Source organism: Parasteatoda tepidariorum, chromosome 1, assembly GCF_043381705.1.
Source record: "Parasteatoda tepidariorum isolate YZ-2023 chromosome 1, CAS_Ptep_4.0, whole genome shotgun sequence".
Classification (NCBI taxonomy): Eukaryota; Metazoa; Arthropoda; class Arachnida; order Araneae; family Theridiidae; genus Parasteatoda; species Parasteatoda tepidariorum.
The window spans coordinates 80,765,196-80,788,409 of NC_092204.1; positions in this window are offsets into that span (position 1 = coordinate 80,765,196).

A 23,214-nucleotide genomic window follows, 5' to 3' on the forward strand; every position below is an offset into this window, starting at 1 on the left:
TAATTATTAGTTATTGTTAATTAATTATTAATTAATTAATTGATTTGAAAATTACTCCAATTAATTCGGAAAGTTTTTTTTTTATAAAAATTTGTAAAATTTGATGTCAATTTTTTTTAAAATTAACCTACCAGGTTTTTCTGAAAAATTACAGACATATATAAAATTTTCGAAATCAATTTTGACAATAAATATGCATTATATAGTACGTGAAAGTACCACAAAATTAATTGGAGAATGAGACAATTACAATAACTAATAGTCTGCATTGAAGTAATAAAAATACCGATTTTTCTATACATTGAATTATTTTTTATCTCTTACAGGACCTTCTATGGGCCGAAAGGTATGTTTCCCACTAAAATTATTCCTCATAAGGCATACATCCCACTAGTTTATTTCAAAATTGGCGAGTCACACTTCCCTAGTTTCCCTTGCAAGTTTTCTTTCGAATTAGAGAAACGAAAAAAAGAGAGGCAAAGTTGGCCGCATTCGTCTCTCTGGTATTAAACATTTCTAACATTTTAAAATTGTAATATTTTTTTACCATTTAAAGAATAATTATGTTTTATTTGAATTCGATATTCCAATTGTGATTGTTTACATAGTTCAATTAACTTTTGTGTGTATCAATTTACCTATGTTTTATTCTTTTTTTTAAGTACCTAATAAGACAAACATCCCATCCAGATAATAATTAAAAACCATTTGTTTTGAGCAGCATGCCCAATTGGTGAATCTCAGGAAAATTAAATCCACGTGTAATTCAATTATTTTGATTTGTATCATTGCATACTATTTTAAATACTTTTTGAATATTTAATTATCATTGAAAATTGATTTTTATGATTTAAAAAAATTAAAATAGTTATTCATTTTAATAAAATTTAATAACATATATTTTTAGAAAATAATGGTGACGGACATAATAGTTGAACGGTTTCCCTGTCAACTCCTGCATGTTTATCATCTTCTTATCCAAAGTACATATGTTTCTCGGAAGTTGATGAAAAGTTTATATCACCGAATTTAGCGTCGAGGACTCCTTAAATGTTCTTTCACACGCTACATAAGAATTCTAAATTAATGCTACAGAACATTCATTTCATTAACAACCGGGGTTGCTTCACCTTTATTATGCATTTAATTGTTGGAGTTGACATGCCGTAAGTAGAAAAGCTGTTTTCCACAATTAAATGAACTATTTCAGGGATTCTATTTATTAATGGGTCATACTTTTATAATGATTAATTTACTTAACTTTATGTCTTTGTGGTTATGTGAAACATCAATAACTCCGTAAAAATTTGCGGATTTGTTACCAATGTAACATATTTAGTTATCTCGTACTTGAAATATTTATTTTGAGAAAATTTTCTTATAAAAATTATAACAGTAGAAATAAGACACACTTTTAACTTATCTTTATATTTCATGTGCTTTGGAATATATTATAGTACTATTTAATAAATATATAAAAAAAATTTCATGGTACAAATACATCATTGAATATTCTTGAAAATTCTAAAATTATGAGTTAATGATTCCATTTTTAAGATAATTAAACCTATTGCGGTGCAATGTAAAAATTTTATTCGTTTCATTGAAAAATATAATTTCGTAAGTTCAATCCGAGGTTGTGATGTGTAACACGAATAATATCCATTCACTCGGGATTTTTTTTTTCTCTTAATGCTTTGAATTTGCATATTTTCCCCTTTATGTAAACTTTCTTTCAAAAATAGTAAAAATGAATGCATTAAATTCAAATTTCTTGAATTTATTTATGTAGCATAGAGATTTAGCACATGAGAGAAATGGTTTCAAGCTTGATATAAAAAATATATATGCATAAGTTCAGATTGGCAACGATTGCAAATTATAGGCTTCATTTTCTGCATAGACGAATGTAAATCGTAATAAAATTTTTTTTTCAGAAGGATGGAATTCATATTCTTTGAATCCTCTCTCTCTGTACAAAAATAAACCCAAATATGAGCAAGAAGTTCAAAAGTGTATTAGTCAATAGTATTTATTCACAATGCTCTGTAATATGTTTATTCCAAAAAGTGATATAATAGGGATCAAAGTTATCTCAAATTATTTGTAATATAATTGTTGGTGAAAAAAATTTGAAGAGACATTCATTAATGAATGGCGTGATAACATGCTTTGTACACATTTGTGCAGAAAATGCCTCCTCAATAAAAAAAAATTACGTACTTGATTATAAAATTGACTTTCCCAAATAAAATTCGCAAGACAATTCATTACAATATCAAAACAAATTAAAATCATTTTTATTTAGAAAATTTTATTTCCATTGGCACAATCAGTGTTCCCGATGATCAGACCTAGTGCGTTCTCCAGAAGTGGTAACCAATCTTTCAGGACCACCACAATGGGGGAGACACCGTTGGCCATATTAATTTGGACGTCTAGTTTCTGCCACACTAGATGGCAGCACCGAGACTCTATTTGGATGCAAAAGAACACTAGGAATTTAATTTTTCCGGAAATGCCAAGAGCCAATAAGGCACTCCAGGGATCTTTTACATGCCGCATAATCATACGACATGGCCGCTGAGGGTTTTCTGCATCCCGAAAATCTGGTGTCTGGGCCGGGAATCGAACCCGTAGACTTGGGCTCAGAAGACCGACGACAAACCAACTGCTCCACCCAGCCACTTATTAAGAAAATGACAACGTCTTAAAAGCGAAATTTTAGAAGTTATACTTTAAGAAACTAAAAATTTTCCCAGATATAATATATCGTATTTTCTTTGTTCGTAAGCTTTGAAACATCGTCTGAAAACAGTTTAAAAAATTCTCCCTTCTCCATTCAAATATAAACCACGAGCGAAAAAAATCAAATTGCAGGTATGTATTACACATTCTTGGGAAAACTGAAAGGTTAAAATTAAGGAAAAAATAAAAGGAAGTTGAAGAGGAAGGAGAATAAAAGAACCCAGAAGAAAACTGTTTGAGACTGTCTATCATCATTTAATATCAATGAACATCATTCAATTTATTATCTTCACATTTGAGTAAGAATGAATCAGTACCAATAGATTTGAAAATGAATTCAAACTTAAATATTCTAAAGAACAGTTTATTTGCTATATGAGATATACCATCCAACTAAACTATTTTTTATACTAATAATGGCTAGGAATCCGTTGGTTGTTACATCAGCAGAATGCTGATGAGCAATTTTAAACCAGTATGCACTCGTCTCCTGTTATGATTGATTATGATTACAAATATTGATGTTGATTTTTGGTTTGATTTTTAACTAGCAGCGTGCCTAATCAGCAAGTTTATAGTATAAATCAAAATGCGTTTGAATTTATTCTTAGAACTCTATACAATATTAAATAGTACAAAAACTTGCGCGAGATATTCAAAATTTTTTATTTTGCTTATGAAACAATTATACTCGAATCTCTTAACTTTTCCGTGATTTTAATTTCTTTTATAATAAATCAAAATATAAATAAAAACATGTAAAACAAAATATGGCTGTTATAATTATATTTTTTCAGTAAATTTTACTTTTATAGTTTATATTTTTTTTCAGTACATTTTTTATATCCATAGTTGAACAGCCGATCCAATTTTGGGCTAACGGCTACTAATGTTCAACTCCGTAGCTTTGTAATTTTGAACCAATCCAGAAGACAAGGAAACTCTTGGATCAGTACCCTTAGAGGTATGATTTGTTATAGGAACATGAAGGACTTTGCAACTCAGCAGATTTAACGTGCAACAGTCACCATTCACTACAAGGGGAACGAACCCACGAGCTCTTGGACATGGGCCAGTGCCCTACGATTCAGGCTATCCCGACCCCTTGCTGTACATTTATATAGTTTAAATTTGTGGAATGGGAAATATCATTTAAGTAACATCGCATGCCTATTAGGGATATTTTGAGGACAAAAAAAAGTGTCCGATTCCGATCTCATAAGTTATTGCTCTGATAAAAAGAAAAGTAACGCTACTGGGTAAATTACTCTTTCAAAATCGCCAAAAATCTGCTGCAGCTACAAAAGAATACCCTTCGACTGAGGCACACCTGAAGTACATGTACTAAACTTTTTTAATAAATGTGAGGCACATATTTCGAATTATTTGAAGCAGAAATCTCCTCACATTTGAACCAACAGCGCCTAGTGAGTGGGAAACAAATGTTTGTAAGTCCCGCAGTGGACTGATTGTTAAGACACCACGGTTCCCAGCAGATCACCGAAGTCAAGCATCACTGGCTACGGTCAGTGTGCGCGTGGGTGACCACTTGGATCAGTCTGCGTAGGGATCGAGGGTGTGCGGTATTGGTCCTCTTTAAACTGTGCTACCGTAAAGTGCTCGACTTCGCGTGCAGGTCGTCGGGCTACCGAAGCGGGGGTGCCATCCCCTCCACAGAGGATCAAAATTGTGATGGCATGTCTTCGGATCATCCTCCGGGATGTTTCCCAGACCGTCGCCAATAGCCCATTGTGCTGCTCTAGTGCAACGTAAATTAACAACAACAACAATGTATGTATATTATCTATTCAGGGAAGATTTAATGACTCAAATTACATAGATAAAAAAATTAAAGAGAAAAAAACCAAACCTGTCCAAAATATCATCCGATATAAGAACAATGTATGGCAAAGCAATAATAGGCTCGACCTGTACCCCAAATAATGAAGCTGGTCACTTGTTCAGCAAGACAGCTGAATGACAACCTTTCGGTCAGAGAAAAATAGATCAAATAGGTTACATGATTGTCTCTAGCATTAATAAAACTGTTTTATACTGTTTTTCGGAATGCTTATCAATCCAGTTAGAACTCCTGCACCAGGCACCCATGAACTCATCGATGGTCGTTGGAGCTGTATTTTAGGGTCCAAGAGTTCCCATACGTATTCGATGGGATTAATGTCAGGCTCACTTGATTATAAAAAAAGTAAAAATTTTGTTGCATTCGTCTTTTTTTATCAAAACCAAAATACGTTTTAAAAAAATTGAAGGATCAAAAAAAATTTTGGGATTCTTATTTTTTTTATTCAGTTTACATTACTCTTATGTCACACCATTTCTGACCATATAAATGATAAATGCATCATATCCGTCAAACATGAAATCAAAATTGTGCTGCCTCTGAAAGATGATGATTCACTCAAAATGATAATGTGATATCACAATTCTTTAAAGGAAAGAAAACAAAATCGGGAATAAAGCTCGTGAGCAGAGAAGCTTAAGAAACTAAACCTACCATCAACTTCAGATGATGTAGAAGAAATCAGTCATCGTCAGCAGGTTCCTTAGTTTATTTTCCTTTATCTGTCTCTCCAATTTCCTTTCTGAACCAAAGATAATATCGAACCTCTAAATATATATATATATATACATTGTGTATTCTGTAAAATTATGAATGATGGATGAGTCTATAAACGGCTTTCTATCCTGACAGACTGACTTTTAAATTAATTTCCCTATTAATGATTTTTTTAATTTTTTTAAATTTTTTATTTTTATTTTTATATTTTTTTATTTATTTATTTTTTTTATTTTTTTATTTTTTTAAGACTGCTAATTTATTCAATCCGTTAAACATTTTTATTATTATTTCAATTTTATTACCTTTTTACTAATTGTTTCTCATAGATGGCAGCACTAATATTTTACCTAAACATTTTTTCTTCTTCTTCGATCAAATGTTTTTTTAATTTTATTATATTCGATTCAAGCTATAAGCAATATTTTACATCTTCGCGATTTTTGTTAACTGTTTTATTATTGTACTTTTAAACCTAAACCGCGTTTTAATTCACGCCGGTAAGTTTGATTTCCTATTACATTTTTCTTTTATTTCATGATTTTTTTCAAAATAAGGTTTTTTGCGATATCGACACATATAAAGAATAATTTTTATCTTAGGATAATTATTCTTTATTCTCAATAGAGGTTCTGGATTTCGTAAAAAACCCTAAAAAACGTCTTGAGGCTGAAAATAAATATATGATTATTAATGAATCTATTTTTCCTTACGGTCTAAATACTAACTTCAATTTTAAATCTTTTGATAATAATGAGTGTATTTATAATATTTTCAAACTTTTTAAAAATTACAATAATAATAATAGAGGAAAAAGAGGTAACAGTAAAAATAAAATTAAATATAACTTAAAAGATTTTGTTAATGATTGCATTAATNAAATTTTTTAGTAAATAATTTTGGTCACGAAATATATATATATATAAATTAATATATATATTTCATTATTCATTTATCTGACAGAATGACAACAATATTTAACTGCACTCTTTGAAATGAGATTTGGATTTGAACCTATAACCTTTAAACCATATGTTTTGTTTTAAGTGAAAATTGTTATAATTTAATATCTATTAAAATTACATTAACATTATATTACTTTAACATTAGTCAGATAAATGAAAAAAAAGAGATTGTAATCGGGTAAATCTATGCCAAGTATTCGTTTTAAATGGGAGCTTTAATTTGATATTTTCTTCTTTTTCAACAGCGACATCTGCTGAGTAAGTTAGTTGAACATCGAATATTCAGCTATCTAGACATTTTTTATTGAGGTTTGTTATGGGAGTTTTTTCCATAGACTTTGTGTTGAAGAAAACCTTTAAGGGAGAGCACCAAAAACTACTCCCGTTGACAGCTCAAACTTCCGTATCAAATACGGAAAAGACCAAATAAGGAAACACGAAAAATATCAAAATAAAAAGCATTAGCAAAACAAATAAGCAGATACCACTTTGATTGAAGTACACTGGTCAAAACAAATAAAGCATTTGAGGTTGTGGGTTGATCTTGCACCTGGAGAAATGTTTGAATGATCGATGCATTATCGAAAGAAGTAGTGGGCTATGTCAGATAAAATGATTTTTGTTTGGCAGAAGAAAATATGTTTTATTGTTGAGCATTTGGGTACAAAAAAGAAACACAATTTGTGCACATGAGAAAAAGAAATAAAATTTCCTTAAAAGAAAATTGTTTTTAGTTTGGTGTATGGTTTCCCATACGGCCAGCAACGTTAAACACCTTTGCGCCATCAAGTCAATGATGTTATTAACGAGTTGCTGCAGTATTATGTCCCACTCCTCCAGAAGAGCTCTTTCCAGTTGTTGGAGAGTTTATGGGGGTGGTAGGCGTCCAGCGATTCGTCTGTCTTGACTGTTCCAAACCAGCTCGATTGGGTTCATGTTCGGAGAGCACGCTGACCAATCCATTCGTTATTCTTTTTACCAAACAGAAATCATTCAACAAGTTAACGTGATGTGGGTAGCAATTGTCGTGCATTAACATGAAGTTCTCCAATTGCTGCAATGTAAGGGAAAACGATAGGTCTCAAGATCTCATACCTATATCAGCGATTATTCAGAGCTCCATTTGGAATGATATGGAGATCGATGCACCCATCAATGGAGATGCTAGCATCGACCATCAGTCCCCCACCGCCAAGTCTTACAGATGAAAATAGGCCTATTATCAGGATTAACAGAAATATCAGTCTATTATCAGATCATTATTTTCAGCTTTGTCTTACATTAAGTTGAAAGCAAAATCAAATTCTCTACCGCTAAAGCGTTGTCTTAAACGTCAAACTCAAAATTTGCATATTGTAAAGTTTGAAAAAAAAAATTTGCATTTGTGACTCTCTTCTTCCATTTTATGTAGCAAAAAAATGGCTTAAACCGGTATTTTATACAAGACTTACCAATATCCCTTAATTGTTTTAAATAGTATGTTTGTGAACGTGTATGATTTAAAGAGCTCTTTTTGACGGTGTCTGAAAGAGATTTGCATGCTTATGTCAGAGTCAGAGTGCACTAAAAGCGATGCTATCACTGATTTAGTTTTAACGCGTAGTTATTATTATTTTTTTTAAATTAGAGATTAACTACAAAACTTGGAAATGTTTGAACAGGCTTTATTGAGGACGGAATTCTAAGAATTGAAAGTTATGATTTATTTGGAGCACCTCAGTAATTGTTTTGATATTCTAGAGCAGCAGGTCCAACCAATGGGGAATCTCCTATAGGTTGAAATTTTAAGTTTTTAGGGAGAATACGTTCGAGTTCGACTGTAATTTTTCAATGGAAAAATTTAAACGAAAACATAATTTAGTAAGCAAAGAATGTAAAGTAAAAATAAAAAATAAAAATTGCAAAATAAACAATCAAGCAAAAACTGAAAATAAAAATTCAAGAAAATACAGAATAAAACTCAGTGTGATAAATAAAGCAAGTCACGAAATTAAATGTACTTACACTTACAGGCTTTTTTCAAAAATGATTTAAAAGGTTTCGCAACAAATTTGCCAGATTACAAGATGGGAAAATAGAAGCGTAAATGGAGAAAGGGAATTAACTTATGGCGCAATTTTAAAGAAGCTCGTTTAATTAATTAGCTACTTTTATTTGACCCATTGTCTTTTTTATAATTTAAGCATATTTTTTAAATATATTTTAAAAGCATTTTTTAATATCTCTTCTCCTTCAGAAAGCTTTATCTTTCTCCTTGTTTTATCCATAATTTTAACTCTCTCTATCTTTCTGTAAATAACATCTTTCTCTGTACACGCATAAAGCAGAAAAAAATATTTCATTATTGAATTAAAAACTATTTTGAAGTGAAATACTAAGTGTTTTTTTCGTAGTTTTACAATTTACTTTCGTATCAAAAAAATTTCAAATATGTCACAATTTTCAATTTAGCATTTGCAAAAGAAGAGATAGAAAGTTTACAAGACGCGTATCTTCGGTTGCACTCGCGGTACAATGACAACATCCTAGTGTTTGTTATTTCACGCATGAGAACTTGGACTATACAACCTTAATAGAAAGAGCCTAAAATCTACCATGTGAAAACATTGTTTTGAGCTAGCTTATAAGTAGAAAAGAATAGGTTCCACGCGGAACATGTTTAGATTTCTTTATTTTCCTGCTACGCGATTTCCAGGATTTTCTTCTTCTACTTGCTTGAGATAATTCTAAAGCTTTTATAGTTGAAAATATGTAGCCTTTAAAAATGTTTAACTCTTAATATTAAATTTCGCTTTTTTAAAACGAAAAATACAATCTGAATTTGATGTATTGTATTTTTTTTTCTTCACAGAAATTAGTTTTCAGCCAATTAAAGTTAAATCACTGTTTTTAAATTTATATTTTTTGAATCAATATAATTTTATTAATTACTATAGAAGCCTTTCCTTCATTTTGTGTAGGCTGCAATGCCCTTGTATAAAAATATTTAAAAAATTTCTTATTTTAGAATTGGCAAAAATCATATTTGTGAAAAGCCTGCAAAGTCTTACAATACTTGCTTGAAACTTCAAGTTTATTCCTTTTTGGCTACTTTTTACTAGCACTCTCAACCTATACTGTGTTTGCCAGAAAACAAAAATGTATTATTTTAATTAGCGATGCATGCATGAAAATATAAGGTTATTGTCCGTACGCAAACTTATGGCGGTAAGTGCGAAGTGTTGTTATGTTTGCTATCTCTGCAAACTGTCTCTTTACATATTTTATTGTGACTTTTATAAATTATGATAACTTACACTAGTTAAACAGTGCTCATAAGTAAGAAATATCAAATTATTTTGAAATTAACATTTTAAATAGGCCCAGAATCATTATGTATATATATATATATATATTCAAAATAAAGATAAAACAAAGGAAAATTATACACATATGAAAAAACAAAGGGGGGGGGGAGGATAGTAATGAAAAAAATAGCAAACTGAAAAAAAATGGATTATATTTTCTTAAAAAATCCAGAAAATAAAAGATATAATCTTTTCATTAGCCCACACGATTATATCCGCAAAAAAGAGTGCTTTCTGATATTGTATCAATATAGCCGAAACAAAATATATTAATACAATAGTGTGAAGAGCACTAAAAAAAATTATTTTTTTTTACAAAAATTGCAACAAATAAAATAGAACACAATAAGTAAAAATAACGCGTAAAAACACAAAATAAAATAAAAGAAAAAGAAAAAGCAGTATAAAACAAAATCTATAAAGCGAGTAGCGAAATCAGATGTACTTACATGAACGGGAAATTTTTCAAGAATGATTTAAAAATATATTCGCAACAAGATTGCCAGATTACAAAATATGAGAACAAAAGCGCAAATTGAGTGTTACTAGAGGAGTTTTGCTTTAAAGTGCAGTTCTTACTGCATTGCTGAAGTGATTTGTTATGCTGTGCATTGATTTGTTAGCTACCAAGAATGGGACCGAAATGGATGTGCGCAAGGTAATATTATCCTAGATAATTTAAAAAAAATGACCGTAAATAATTTTTGAAAATAAATATTTATTTCAGAAAAAATATAAAATAGAAACATAAATTGCTTGTTTTACAAATAATTTTAGCCACGGATTTGACCGAAATGGATTTGCCCATGGAAAAATTATATAAATTATCAAAGAAAAAAAATTTAGTAGATAATTTTAATATGGATTTGCCCGAAATGGATTTGCACATGGAAAAATTATATAAATTAACAAAGAAATTATTTCGTAAATAATTTTGGCAACGGATTTACTCGAAATGAATTTGCACTTGGGAAAATTATATAAATTAACATAAAAAATAATTAGTAAATATATCCATAAAAATAAACGATTAATTCAATGATTTAATGTAAAATTTTATTACTTTAGTTAGGTATCCATTGTTTTTTTTATCAAATTTTGAAAGAGTTTATCGATTTGCTTTTTGGATAAATAAATATTACTACATATTCTTTTAATTCTGTTCATTTCATTAAAAGTGTTATTTAAATAGATGCTCCAAGAAACATTAGAATTCTAAGAAATTAGTTTATTAATATTAAAATTTAAAATCATTTCTTTTATCGTATAGATCAACAAAGCAGATATTTAACTTTTATAATACCAAAAAATTGAAATTAATTTTATCATCATGATTACAAAGCAAGATTAATTCCTCGGGGTAAATATCATTTAATAAAGTAGTATAATCTTGAAAATTAAGGATAATTTAGTCAGTGAAACTTATTGTTTTTCTTAACTTTCTTCGTGTTTTCTGGTATTTATTTATTTTGTTGCATATATATATATAATGATTCTGGGCCTATTTAAAAAATGAAATATGTATGGTGGTAAAAATATTAATTTCAAAATAAATTGATATTTTTTACTTATGAGCATTGTTTGAAATTATTTGCTTTTACCTCTAGTAGTCAAATAATTAGTCTTGGGGAGACAATTTCAGAGGTGAAATTATTAAATCGTAAAATCTGCAATTATTCCTCATTTCCTCATTTTGTTTCTCCTTCTATCAGTAAATTAAATTTCAACATTTTCAGAGTAATTCTTGGAATTCGTTAATTGTGACTTCCTTAATCCAGAAATTAGATTCCAGAATTTAAAATAGCTTTCTTTGATTTCATTTTGCGTCAGATTCAGATCTGAATATCTTTGAAATGTTTTGATGAGATGGAAATTGCCTACTTTGATTTTCTCTTAAAATTACATTTCACTTGAAATAAAATGGAATATATACGTCGTTTATTAAGTCGCATTTTTTAAAGCTAAATTTGTTCACCAAAATTAAACAATGTTATTATTTAGCTAAATAATCATTCGCAGTGGAAGATATAATTTATCAAGACAAATGAACTCTCTTTCTGAAAATTATCCACAGAACTAAATCAAAGTTTTTTTTTTCCATATTTTTGTAAATTTATTAAAATTCATCCAGTTTCGAATTCACAAAATGTGGTTCAATATATTTTCAGGAAGTATAGTAATAAGTACATTTGATTCTATAATCAAGCATTGATCTGGAAAAAGATTTTTATTTTATAGCAACTATATTTTGACGAAAATATATTTTTACTACGGGTTGCATTGTAAGCATTGATAATGCTCGAATTCGGCGAATGTAAAAATCTTGAGAGACCCAATGTTTATTTTTAACATATCTCAACACTTTCAAAACGAAACTTGAAACGGCACAATTTAAAAAACTTCAAGGAATTAAAATAAAAATGAAAAACACATTTAATTTGACATGAATATTAAACGTAATCGCTTAAGTAAAACGATGGAATTCCTGCTTAAACTTAAGCCGTTTTCGTTTCAACTGTTTCTTTTATCCCATTTAACTTAACCCTTCAGAAGAAGAAATAAAAAATGCAACGATTATAAAAGAAGATTTTACAGAAGAGATAAAAAAAGAAGAAAAATGCATAAAAAGTAAAAGAGTTATAGAAAATCAATTCTTAAAATAGAAAACGCTATCTTTGGAAATGGTAGAAGCAAATGGAAAAAGTAAATAACGCTAAGAAAAGATTTTGGCAAACATTTTATCGAATTCAAAAGGTGCACTCCTGCTTTCCATTTGACCCGTTTTTTATCCAAACCACATAAACCGAACCTTCATTTAATGTTATCAGTCTTCGTTAATCTTTTCGATGCTTACGGAAGGGGATCGTAATAAATATGGTTTTGAGTCACTTTTTCTCTCAATCGCTTTTATTGAGTTCATCAATGTTGCAAGAACTTATATAAAATTTCAGATCTGTTTTTTACTTTAGATTCTAGTTCTCTTCATTTATTTAGTTATGCATCATGTTTTTTGTAACTGGGATTAAGAAAGTTTGATATTAAAATGCGGACTCTAAAAATACCTCCGAATATATATTGAATGATAACTAATAAATACTCGTCATAAGACATTTGGGAGTCTGCTTCCATTAACAATAGAGCTGAATTTTCTATAGAGCCTGAATTGATCATTTTTCAGATTAAAAATTATATCCTTGTGAATACAAGCCGACATTGCATACGCAGGAAACCTTTACTCTTTTTTTTAAAAAAAATCAGGCAAATGCATTAAGTGGTCAATTTTTATCAAGACATTGCATTGTAGCTCGCGTTTTCTACCCATGAAAATCTGTAAAATGTTGACAAAGAATATTAAATACACTCGCGTTTATGAAGATTGCAATACCTTGAAAGAATTATGTAGATTCAACTATTCATGAAGCTTAAAATGAGATTTGACATGGTAATAATTAGAATTTTAAAGCGATTGCGCATATTTATTTGTACTACTATCAGTAATATGTGGAATAAATTTAATTTCTAAAGACTAGTGGTAGCTCAGATGATTGAGCCTTCACGTCTCAATGAGATGCCCCGGGTTTGAATCATAGTGATGGCAGGTTTATAGGAGTTCCGCACCCGGCTCGACCTGACTACAGTGCAGATGTAAAAATGTCCTCAATGGTAAAAGGATCATGGATTGGAGTTTCCTTGCCATCTAGCTAAACGTTGGAGGGCTTCTTGGTTTCCCTCTAAATATAACGCAAATGTGGGTTAGTTCCCTCAAAAAGTCACTCACGAAAGCATATTTTTCCCAATATTTGATAAAGGATTTCTCTTGTATTTTGTATTGGGTTAAAACCTACAAGGCTCGAAGTTGAACATTGATATCCGAAAAAACAAAATTGGGTCATATACAATATTGTACAACTCGTTAAAAATATCAGCATCAGTATCAGTGACAAACATTTACCCAGTTTACTTTTCTTGTATTATTCTACGCATTATCTATTCTTAAAAATCTTTTATAACCGTTGAATTTTTTTTATTTCTTCCTCTGAAAGGTTAAGTTAAATGGGATAAGAGAAATAATTGAAACGAAAACGGATTGCGTTTAAGCTGAGATTTTATCGTTTTAATTAAGTGATTTCATTAATTAAGCCAAGTTAAACGTGTGGTGTGTTTTTTTTATTCTTTTTTATTTTCCTTATTGGAGGAATTTTGAAACGCCGTGAATTGTACTCAGAGTTTATTAGTTCTAAAAATAAGCATGATCATACAACACACCCAAAGAATATCTCTCTCTGGCATAATACTTTTTTCATTACAAAATCCAAAAATTATTCTAAAATTTTTACTTTTGATATAAATCTAATTTATTACCTAATAGATATAATTGTTTTTCTATAATTCATTAGAAAAACTATCTGTCTTAGCAATAATTGAACTGGTACATGATATGAAAAATTTAAATATACAGAATCGCATGAATCTAATTCATTTAGCCATTGGACGCATTATTCGAAAACAAATGTAAGTGATTTGTAAATTAACAAAATCCTTTTGACACTGACATTTGTTTCTTATATTCAATGCAAAAAATAAATTTATTATGTACTTATTTTTAAGTAATTTTTTATCCCTAAATTTTTGAAGTAATTATAGTTTGCTATAAATATCAGTGATAAACCCTTATGAAAATTATTTTTCGTCATGGGATAAACCTTTATAAAAATTATTTTTTGTCAAACTGTTACGAAGTACTTTTAATCACATTATATTTCCCAGACAATTAATACTAATCATAAATTTTAATGGGAGGTAATTTTGTAAGCTTCTTGAAGTCGGTTTTTCTTTTTTTTGCAGTTTGTCAAACTATATACTTTGTTTGTGCAAAATTCAACCAATCATTATCAATCCATCAACCAGTAATAATTTTACAGAATAATTTATTACGAATTTCATCATCATAAAATCTAATAATTAAATTATTTTTCGGGAAGCAAATATTAAAATAATATTTTAAAAGAAATTGCTGGAAATAGTTATATTTTAGGTATGATACATAAGTATTCACATTATTTTTCCAGAAATCTTTTAAATAGTAAAGCATATAGCTTAATGTTGCTCTGGTTTTATTAAATATATTCTAAGCGTTTGCATTTCTCTTGTAATGATTTCATACATGATATTTTTTAATATATTAAGCTAATTAAAATGTTGTTCAGTGATTTACTCTTATTTTTAAACTACTTTGATGTTATTTTGAAATGCAAATTCAGAGTTTTCCTTTTACATTGATTTCCCAATACGCAGATTCTGAAATTTGCTTTTTCTTTCCTAATTCATGTTTTTTTTTACTTGTGCCATAAAAATCATTCATAGAAGCGATTGCCATAACAACTTGAAAAATATTCTACGTGAATTGCAATTAAATAGATATAGTTAAAGTGCATATCTTTTTCCTCAAGGTAGCATAGGTCAATAAACCAATAAATAATAGTTTTGATCCGTATAATTGCATGTAAAACCGAAAAATTCTTTTTACTTAAAGTACAATTAAAAATATAACATTTTCATAACCGTAGAAATAAAAAAAAAATTCTTTATATTTTATAAATGCAATAAAGTTTTAATCTGGGAATATTTTACAACATTTTTTACCTGTTAACTCGCATCATATAAGGTAAATACGAGTATTATTTATGTGCATACATCACTGCAAATTTTCAGGTTCAAATTACGGTATTTCGAACTGGATCTTTGGATAGCACCGCAAAATCCATTTTATTGTAAAATTCATTTTTACCGTAAAATATTTTACTTTAATTTTTGCACTAATATTCACTTAATTTGACTGATTCAGCATTTTGACTGTAGTTATTACTGTAAAAATTTCGGTATTTCAGATTTTTTGTTCCGCACCATGCAAGTAAAAATGAATTTTACTGCCAAATGTACCGGTACTTTATTACGGTTTACTTACCCGCACTTAATTATTTTTTGTGCTGGTGCGTTTTACTGTACTTTGATCAGGAAAATTTTACAGTGAATATTGGTAGCTGAGAACTTTTCTCTTACGATAAAAATCTTACATGTAATGTATAATATTGTAAATGCACTGCATGTAATTACGAAATATTTTTACAGCTTTCTTACTGAATCGTACATATCTTCTCTTCCCAGACTGGCACTAATTAATGAAACTAAAAATTCAATTAAATTCCTATGATTGGATTAGGACTAAATTGAGAGCATTTTATGGAAAATCAAAAATAAACATATTGCACTTTTCACCATAGATAGGAAGCATATTTCTTCATATTTATTTAAATGAACTGTATTTAATGCTCAAATTGTTTTACCTATAGTAGTGTGCTGTTCATTTTCACAAAAAGGATTATTTATTTAGGCAAATAAAAATCTATTTAAAAAATTTTATCATCGCTTCCATTGGAAATTTGAAAGAGAAAACTGATTTAGCTATTACGCGAATTTCTTACTTTCTCTTATATGAGGATTTTGCATATTAAATATATTGATACCATTTTTCAAGCAAACAACTCATTAACAAGACTTTCCAAAATATAATTCTAGAATTTCTTTTTATGATACTCTTTTGTAAAGAAAACGAATATATTTATAAGATTTGTATTCTCCTCAGAAGTAATAAATTTGAAAAATAAAGAAAACAAATTACATACAATTTTAAAAGAAAATGGAAAAAGTGACTATCAAATTGAACTGCTTTCTTGGAAAGGAAGAAAATTAGTTAAATGCCTATCATGCTAAATGCTTGGAATCATTAAAATGCCTATATTTTTAAGTTTATTCATATAACAAGGGATTATAAAATTAAACTTCCATTGTTTATGCATCAATTCATGTTTTTTTTTCATTTATGCATGTTTGTTAAAAAAAATTTCAGTCAAAATAAGAGTACTTAGCAGAATTTATTTAAATTATCTATTTTGTATAAATATATTAACTAAATTAACTACAACGCCATTTGCAAATTAAGTTTCATTTAAGAGGCTATTTTTATCATTAAGATATAGAAGAAGAATAAATTTATATATATTTACAGAGCAGAGAAATTTTAACTTTTAAGAGGAATGTTTCTTTGGTGAAAATTTAAACGAAGCAATTGTGGTTTTTACCAAAGTACTGAAATACAATACATTATTTTTGTAAAAAATTATTAGTTTAAAATAATTCGTCGCATAGAAATACTTAATTAACAAAACATTTACTTTGTAAAATAGTGATATGAATTAAATTAGAAGTTGTTGAAAGAGAAAATGCGATTTTTGCCTAGATATATATAACACAGAACAAAACAAACTCATGAATGTGGTAAAAAGGATTAAGAAACCTTTTACTCCATTAAAGTAATTAATTTCTGTTTTTCGTTTATATTTAATTATTAAAAATGATAAATGAATTTTTTTAACATTTTTTAACTTATTAATTGGGATGTTTTAACAGATTATTTCTTCAAATTGTGATCATAAGCAAAATCATAAATTGTTCGAAAGGTAACTTGAATCAACTTTCGTAATCAACTTATTGATGCAACTTTTTTACTATTTGTCATTCCGATAATAAATTCGTACCAATGAGTGGAAACCCAATCATATTTTCAGTAATGATCCCTGCTAGAAGCATTAAGACAATCGCTAATCGAAGCATACAAACAATAGCTTTGTTGAAGCATGCAAACGGGAAAAAAACAATAAAATATTATTAATTAAGTAATAACAGTAAACTAAATGCTGACCAATAAATAGTATAAAATATGACACTGGGGGCTAGAAAGATTCTTGAAAATAAAAAAAGTCTTTTCACACTTCATTATATAATAGTACACTGTTTCGTGTTACAGCAAAATGCTACACTATTTTCAACCAAGGTGGTGTTACACGACACCAAGACACAAGGATAGTCCCTAGTGCTGTGTAATAACCAGAATGTTCTTTTACTGTTCTTGGTGTTAAATAGCTGCAACAAAACGCAATGTTTGTTATTCAGTTTTAATAAACTTTATAAATACGTTATGGTACACATAAAAATCGGTTAAGTTATTTTTACTAGACAATATGAAGACAATATCAGTACTTTAGGTAGCATACATATAATTATCTTTAAAACAAAATTAGTTTGTAAATCAAACATACGCATAGCACCGAGAGAATAATAGTAAAAATTCTATTTTGGATTAACGTTGCAGTAACATATAAAAATTATAAATTGAAAAATTACTTCATATTGTTTGCAGAGAATTAATACCTAATTGAAAACATAAATATATTTAAGGGTAAACATTAGTTTCTGAAAATGAAAAACAACATTGAAGATAGTCACAAACGCTGCTAACTGATTCTCGGTAGTAAAAAATTACAGACGAAAATCAAAACGTGCAAACATTTCAGTTTTAAGAATCTAAAATATGTAACGTATGGTGTAAAGGCAAGTAATCGTGGAGTACACTTTTGAACTTTTCTTTTGTTACAGTTTTGCTATTCATACGCCCTTTAGATTGTATATGAAAGCTCGATTTGGTGCTAATTTTTTAAAAAAATGTGTTCCTTCACAACTGTTTCTTTTGTTTAACATCAAATTCGAAGAGATATATTATAACAATTATTATATTATACAATTATTATATTATGATATTATAATAGTTATTAAAGTAAAATAATATTCTACAGCTCTTAAAATGTGCAAAAACACTGTTCCTGTAAATATAGTAAAAATTTAATTAAAATAATAAAATTGCAATAATTAATATTTTATTAATGATTAATATGAGTTAAAATAATATGGCTATTTATATGGCTGACGACGCGTTTTTTTATATTCTTCTGATTTAATGGACAATTTAAATTTAATAATAAACGAAGACCTAAAAATAGCTCCAGATTGGTTTTCTGTCAACAATTTAAAGTTCATTATATATACAACTAAGAATATAATTTTAGATCTAAAGAAGAATATTATTCAGAATTGGACAATAATATGCCACGGGTAAGCTTGTGAACCCATTGCAACAGTTAATTTGATGAACTTCTTGGTCTCAAATCTTAAATAGAACATATCTATTTTCCATAATATATATTTTTCTAAAAAGAATATTAACTTAAAGCATTAAGACTTTCTTTAAAAAATTGAAACTAATTGCTGATGATGATGATGATGTTTCTGATGTGGATGTGATTTGGTCTCCCAATATGCCTTCAAGCAAACTACGTTTACATACAAAAATAATGTACAAAATAAATTTTAATTTAATAAATTTTCAAATACAATTTTAATTATATAGCCAACACGCTTATTTCAAACGTTTCTTTAACTATGAAAGTTTTCTATAATATTTATAAACTATCCTGATTAATCAAATCCAATTCCGTTTTGAAAATTAAATTAAATAGAGATAAAACTTCTTAAACATCCAACTAATATCTGTTTTGAATTAATTACTCATGAAGCAAACTTTTGTGATATATTTTGGATGAAATATTTTCCTTTAGGAACCGAGTTAACTTGCGGGATTTAGACACTGCAGGAACTCCAGAAATCGTTGCTAGCCCAGATGGTAATTGCACATTACCATCTCTTGTTTCAGCTAATGCCCCACTTTCATGCTCGTAAAAGCGCTACAATTAATCGTAAATTAATTTCCGAACCAACCAAGTTGTACGATTTGCGTGTTTTCACCGGAAAGAACAGGTAAAATTAATTATGAGAAATATTTACAGCAATTAATTTCACCTGACCCGCAAACATCAGACAGGTTTAAATCGAATCAATAACGTTTCAGTTATCAGATGCTTTTCGGGAAAGGAGAAAACAATGAATAATACTTTTCTCTTTCAATAGATGGTGCTCAAATCGCAAGGTAATAAGACTTCTGGAAAATAGTACTTAAATCAATATATTTGAAATCCTTTTGCAATGTTATAAATGATGAGGAAATTATAATATTTAAATGAAAAAGGTTATCTCAGAATTTTTTTTTTAATATTTAATTAAATCTCTTTCTACTAAAAAGTTCCTAAATAAAAGTTAGTAAAAATTGCTGCTGGTTTATTCAGTTGTTTTAAAATCACTTAGAAAAGTCGTTTTAACTTTGAATCAATCCAGTTTTGTAAGTTTTTCTCCAATTTTCTATAAAGATATAAACTACACGGTATGGTTTAATTAATTTTAATACGGTTCTATTTGCATGATTTATGGTTTTACTTTGTGGTTTAATTATCTCGCAGTAAACTTGTCCGATGCTTGGTACGATTAAATAATATTTTATACCAAATTTTCTAAAAGTGTAGGAAGTATTCTGGTCTATACAAGAAAATTTTTTTCAGTTTGCTGAAAAATTATTTAAATGATTGGGCAAAAAAATTTTTAATTTTAAAATTGATAGTTAAAAATATATATGAACATATTATTGAGAATACGTTTTAAAAGACTAATAAATTATTTTTAAGAGAAAAAATTTTGTTTAGGAAAACCTTATTCAAAAATTTTATATTTTTTTTTATTTCAATGGAAGAGAATATTTATTAGTTCTTTGAATTGCAACGGTGAAACCTATTAGCCTTTGTAAAATGTTCTATTTAAGATGGAATATCATTGTCTTGTTGCATTTTGTTTTGTCTATTAATTTAATAAAAATCTAAGCTCTTCATAACTCTCATAAGTTCTATGCATATTATGTTGAGTACTGCATTGGTGAACAGAATTTAAAATGAACTTAAACCTTTTTGTGAGCTGATTATAAGGCAATTTATTATCAGCGTTATCAGCGTAAATAATTTAATAAAAGTATAACAAAAAATCAATATAATATTAATTTTGATATCATAGTTAGATATAATCTTGTATAATCATGCTTTGGGAAGTTAACAGTCATGCATCACAAAAATCTACGCAGATTAATTTTTTAGACAAATCACTTTAATATGAATCTTATATAGCAATCTTTAATTCACCCTATTAAGTACACTCACTTTCTTGGATATCCACAGTAAACTTATTAAAAAAAAAGAAACATTTTTATTTAATTTCTGTTCTGTAATATATGAGAATATAAAGCAATATGAAAAATATCAATAACCTTATTCGCTCTATAAATTGCCTAATAAATTGCTCTATAATTGCGATATAAGAACAATATAAAATATATCAATAACCTTACTTGCTCTATAAATTCCTTAATAAATAAATGAGTAACAGCTAATGAACTTACGCAGTTTACTATGACTATGAATGATAAATAATATACTTTAACAGGGATTATATATTGATTTATTTAACAAAGATTATATATAAGTTTACCATAAATTTTAACTTCGTTATACTTGTTACTTTAATTTAAACTTATTAATTTAAAAATATTAATTAAACTTATTAATCTAATTTAAGCTTGTGAAGCTAGTATTTTTGATAGGGGACTAAGTGTTATTATTAACTGTTTCAATTAAAATAAAAAAAGTAGAAAATCCTTGAACATAACTTGTTTAAAATGTAACATTATATCTATAATTATAAAATTCCTAAATCTAAAGTTATTCATATTTCTTTCTTCTTCATTTCTCAATCTTGATCTGTTTTTTGAAGTAGACAAAAAAGTAAAACTACATTAAAATTTTAAATTTTGTAAGATTTCTTGTTTTTTTCTTCTTCGTATGTATGTTATTATTAAATTAGCAAATAAAAAAAAAATATATAATTGGTGATGCATATTTTTGATTTAAATGTTCAGTACTAGAATATACGCATATAAATTTTAACAAGAGATTATTATAATATAGTAGGAAAATGGTTCAAGAAAGATAAGTGGTATAAACAAAAATGTATTGTTTTTAGCCATAAAGTTTATACGCAAAAAGTATAACATGTTATTATGTATTATAATAACACGTTTTTTCAGCATAATAACTGTTATAGACTTTATTTCCTCAATTCGCTTCAAATTCGAATGCGTCAGTTGGTGAAAGTTAGAATTTTGATTTATGGAAATTATGTTTAACTGTTTTACTTAGGAAAAGTATTGAAATACGAAATTTTGATATATTTTTTAATACGAACGATCATTAAACTTATAATATTTCATTTTATTTTATAAAATTTATTGAATAAGACATACTATTGGTAAATAGAAATGTTTTTCTTTTATCTTAAAAGATCCATTTTTACAAATTTATTTGCATTTTATTAAAAACTATTACCATAAATTTACTTGTAAATAAAATAATATATTACAGTTTCTGAATTTCATAATTTCCCCAAAGGGTTGGAAAACTGGATGTAAGAATATTTATTTAAACTGAAAAAATATTCGCTGATACTCTCTATCATCAGATATTAATCTGCTCTTACTTCCAATTTAAATGAAATATGAAATTTTTCAGCATTATATATTACTCCAAGCAGTCAGAAATTTCCTTAACTTGCGAAATTGATTCTTCGTTAGACTGAGTGCGCCAATCCATAATCGAAATAAGCGTGAAGGTTCGGGAAAAGCCGTTGATGCAAGATAAGCGTCAACGCAAAGGCGAGACTGAAATCAGATTATGGAAGTGAGCTGATAATAGATTAGTATCCAATGATCGATGATTGTGCGAGTTTTTCAAACCAATAGAGAATCATCACATCAACATATTTTTACCTGAGAGTTGCTATCTCAATTGATGAAGAGAAATTTTTGAGGGGATGAGATAATAACCTAATTTTCCGTGATAAAATAGCAGTAATAAATTGTAAAGGAGAATATGAATTGAGTCGTAACTAAGTCGTATCTTGAGGGAAAATAAATTTGATTTCAAACTGCAAAATTCCACCTTTGATGAAAAACTCTTTTTTTCTGTAATTCGTACTTAATCTTAGTTTAAGGATGATGATATTTCATTTAAAACTTCAGATCATTGGTTTTTAAATCGTAAGACTAATTTAATTTTTATCAAGTTAATGTTATTCTAAAAAGATATTTATAAATTGCCTTAGATAAAAATTTAAAAAAAATATTTTTAAATTCAATTAAATTAATTAACTTTCATACTATTCAAAATCAGAAATATGTAATTTTATGACATATTTTAATGTAATTAATAATGCAAATCGTTAGTTAAAGAATATTTACATTGCATTCGAAAAGGACTCTGAAATCTGATTAAGGAAGTACGATGTTAACAAATGAGTGTCCAATGATTGATGATTGCGTAAGTTTTTTTAAACCAATAGAAAATCATAATTTAAACATATATGTTAGCTTCGCATCTCAATTGAAGAAACGAAATTGTCGAGATTAAAATAAACTAGACTGATTTTCGATGACAAAATAGTAAATATAAACTGTAAAAGCAAACAAGATTTGAGTTTACACTGTAAAAAAAGTTAAGTGGAAATCACCAGAATATTATAAAAATTACTCTGTTTCTCGCTCTATGGTAACACCAAAACAACCGGTATTTTTTTCCAAAGCTCATTAGCTATGAATTTTGTAGAGCCGACAGTAAAATATATTTTAATAATGTGTGATAAAATGGGATAAACTTGTCATGTTACATTAGAGCATGGCATAAAAACTTTTTATTTG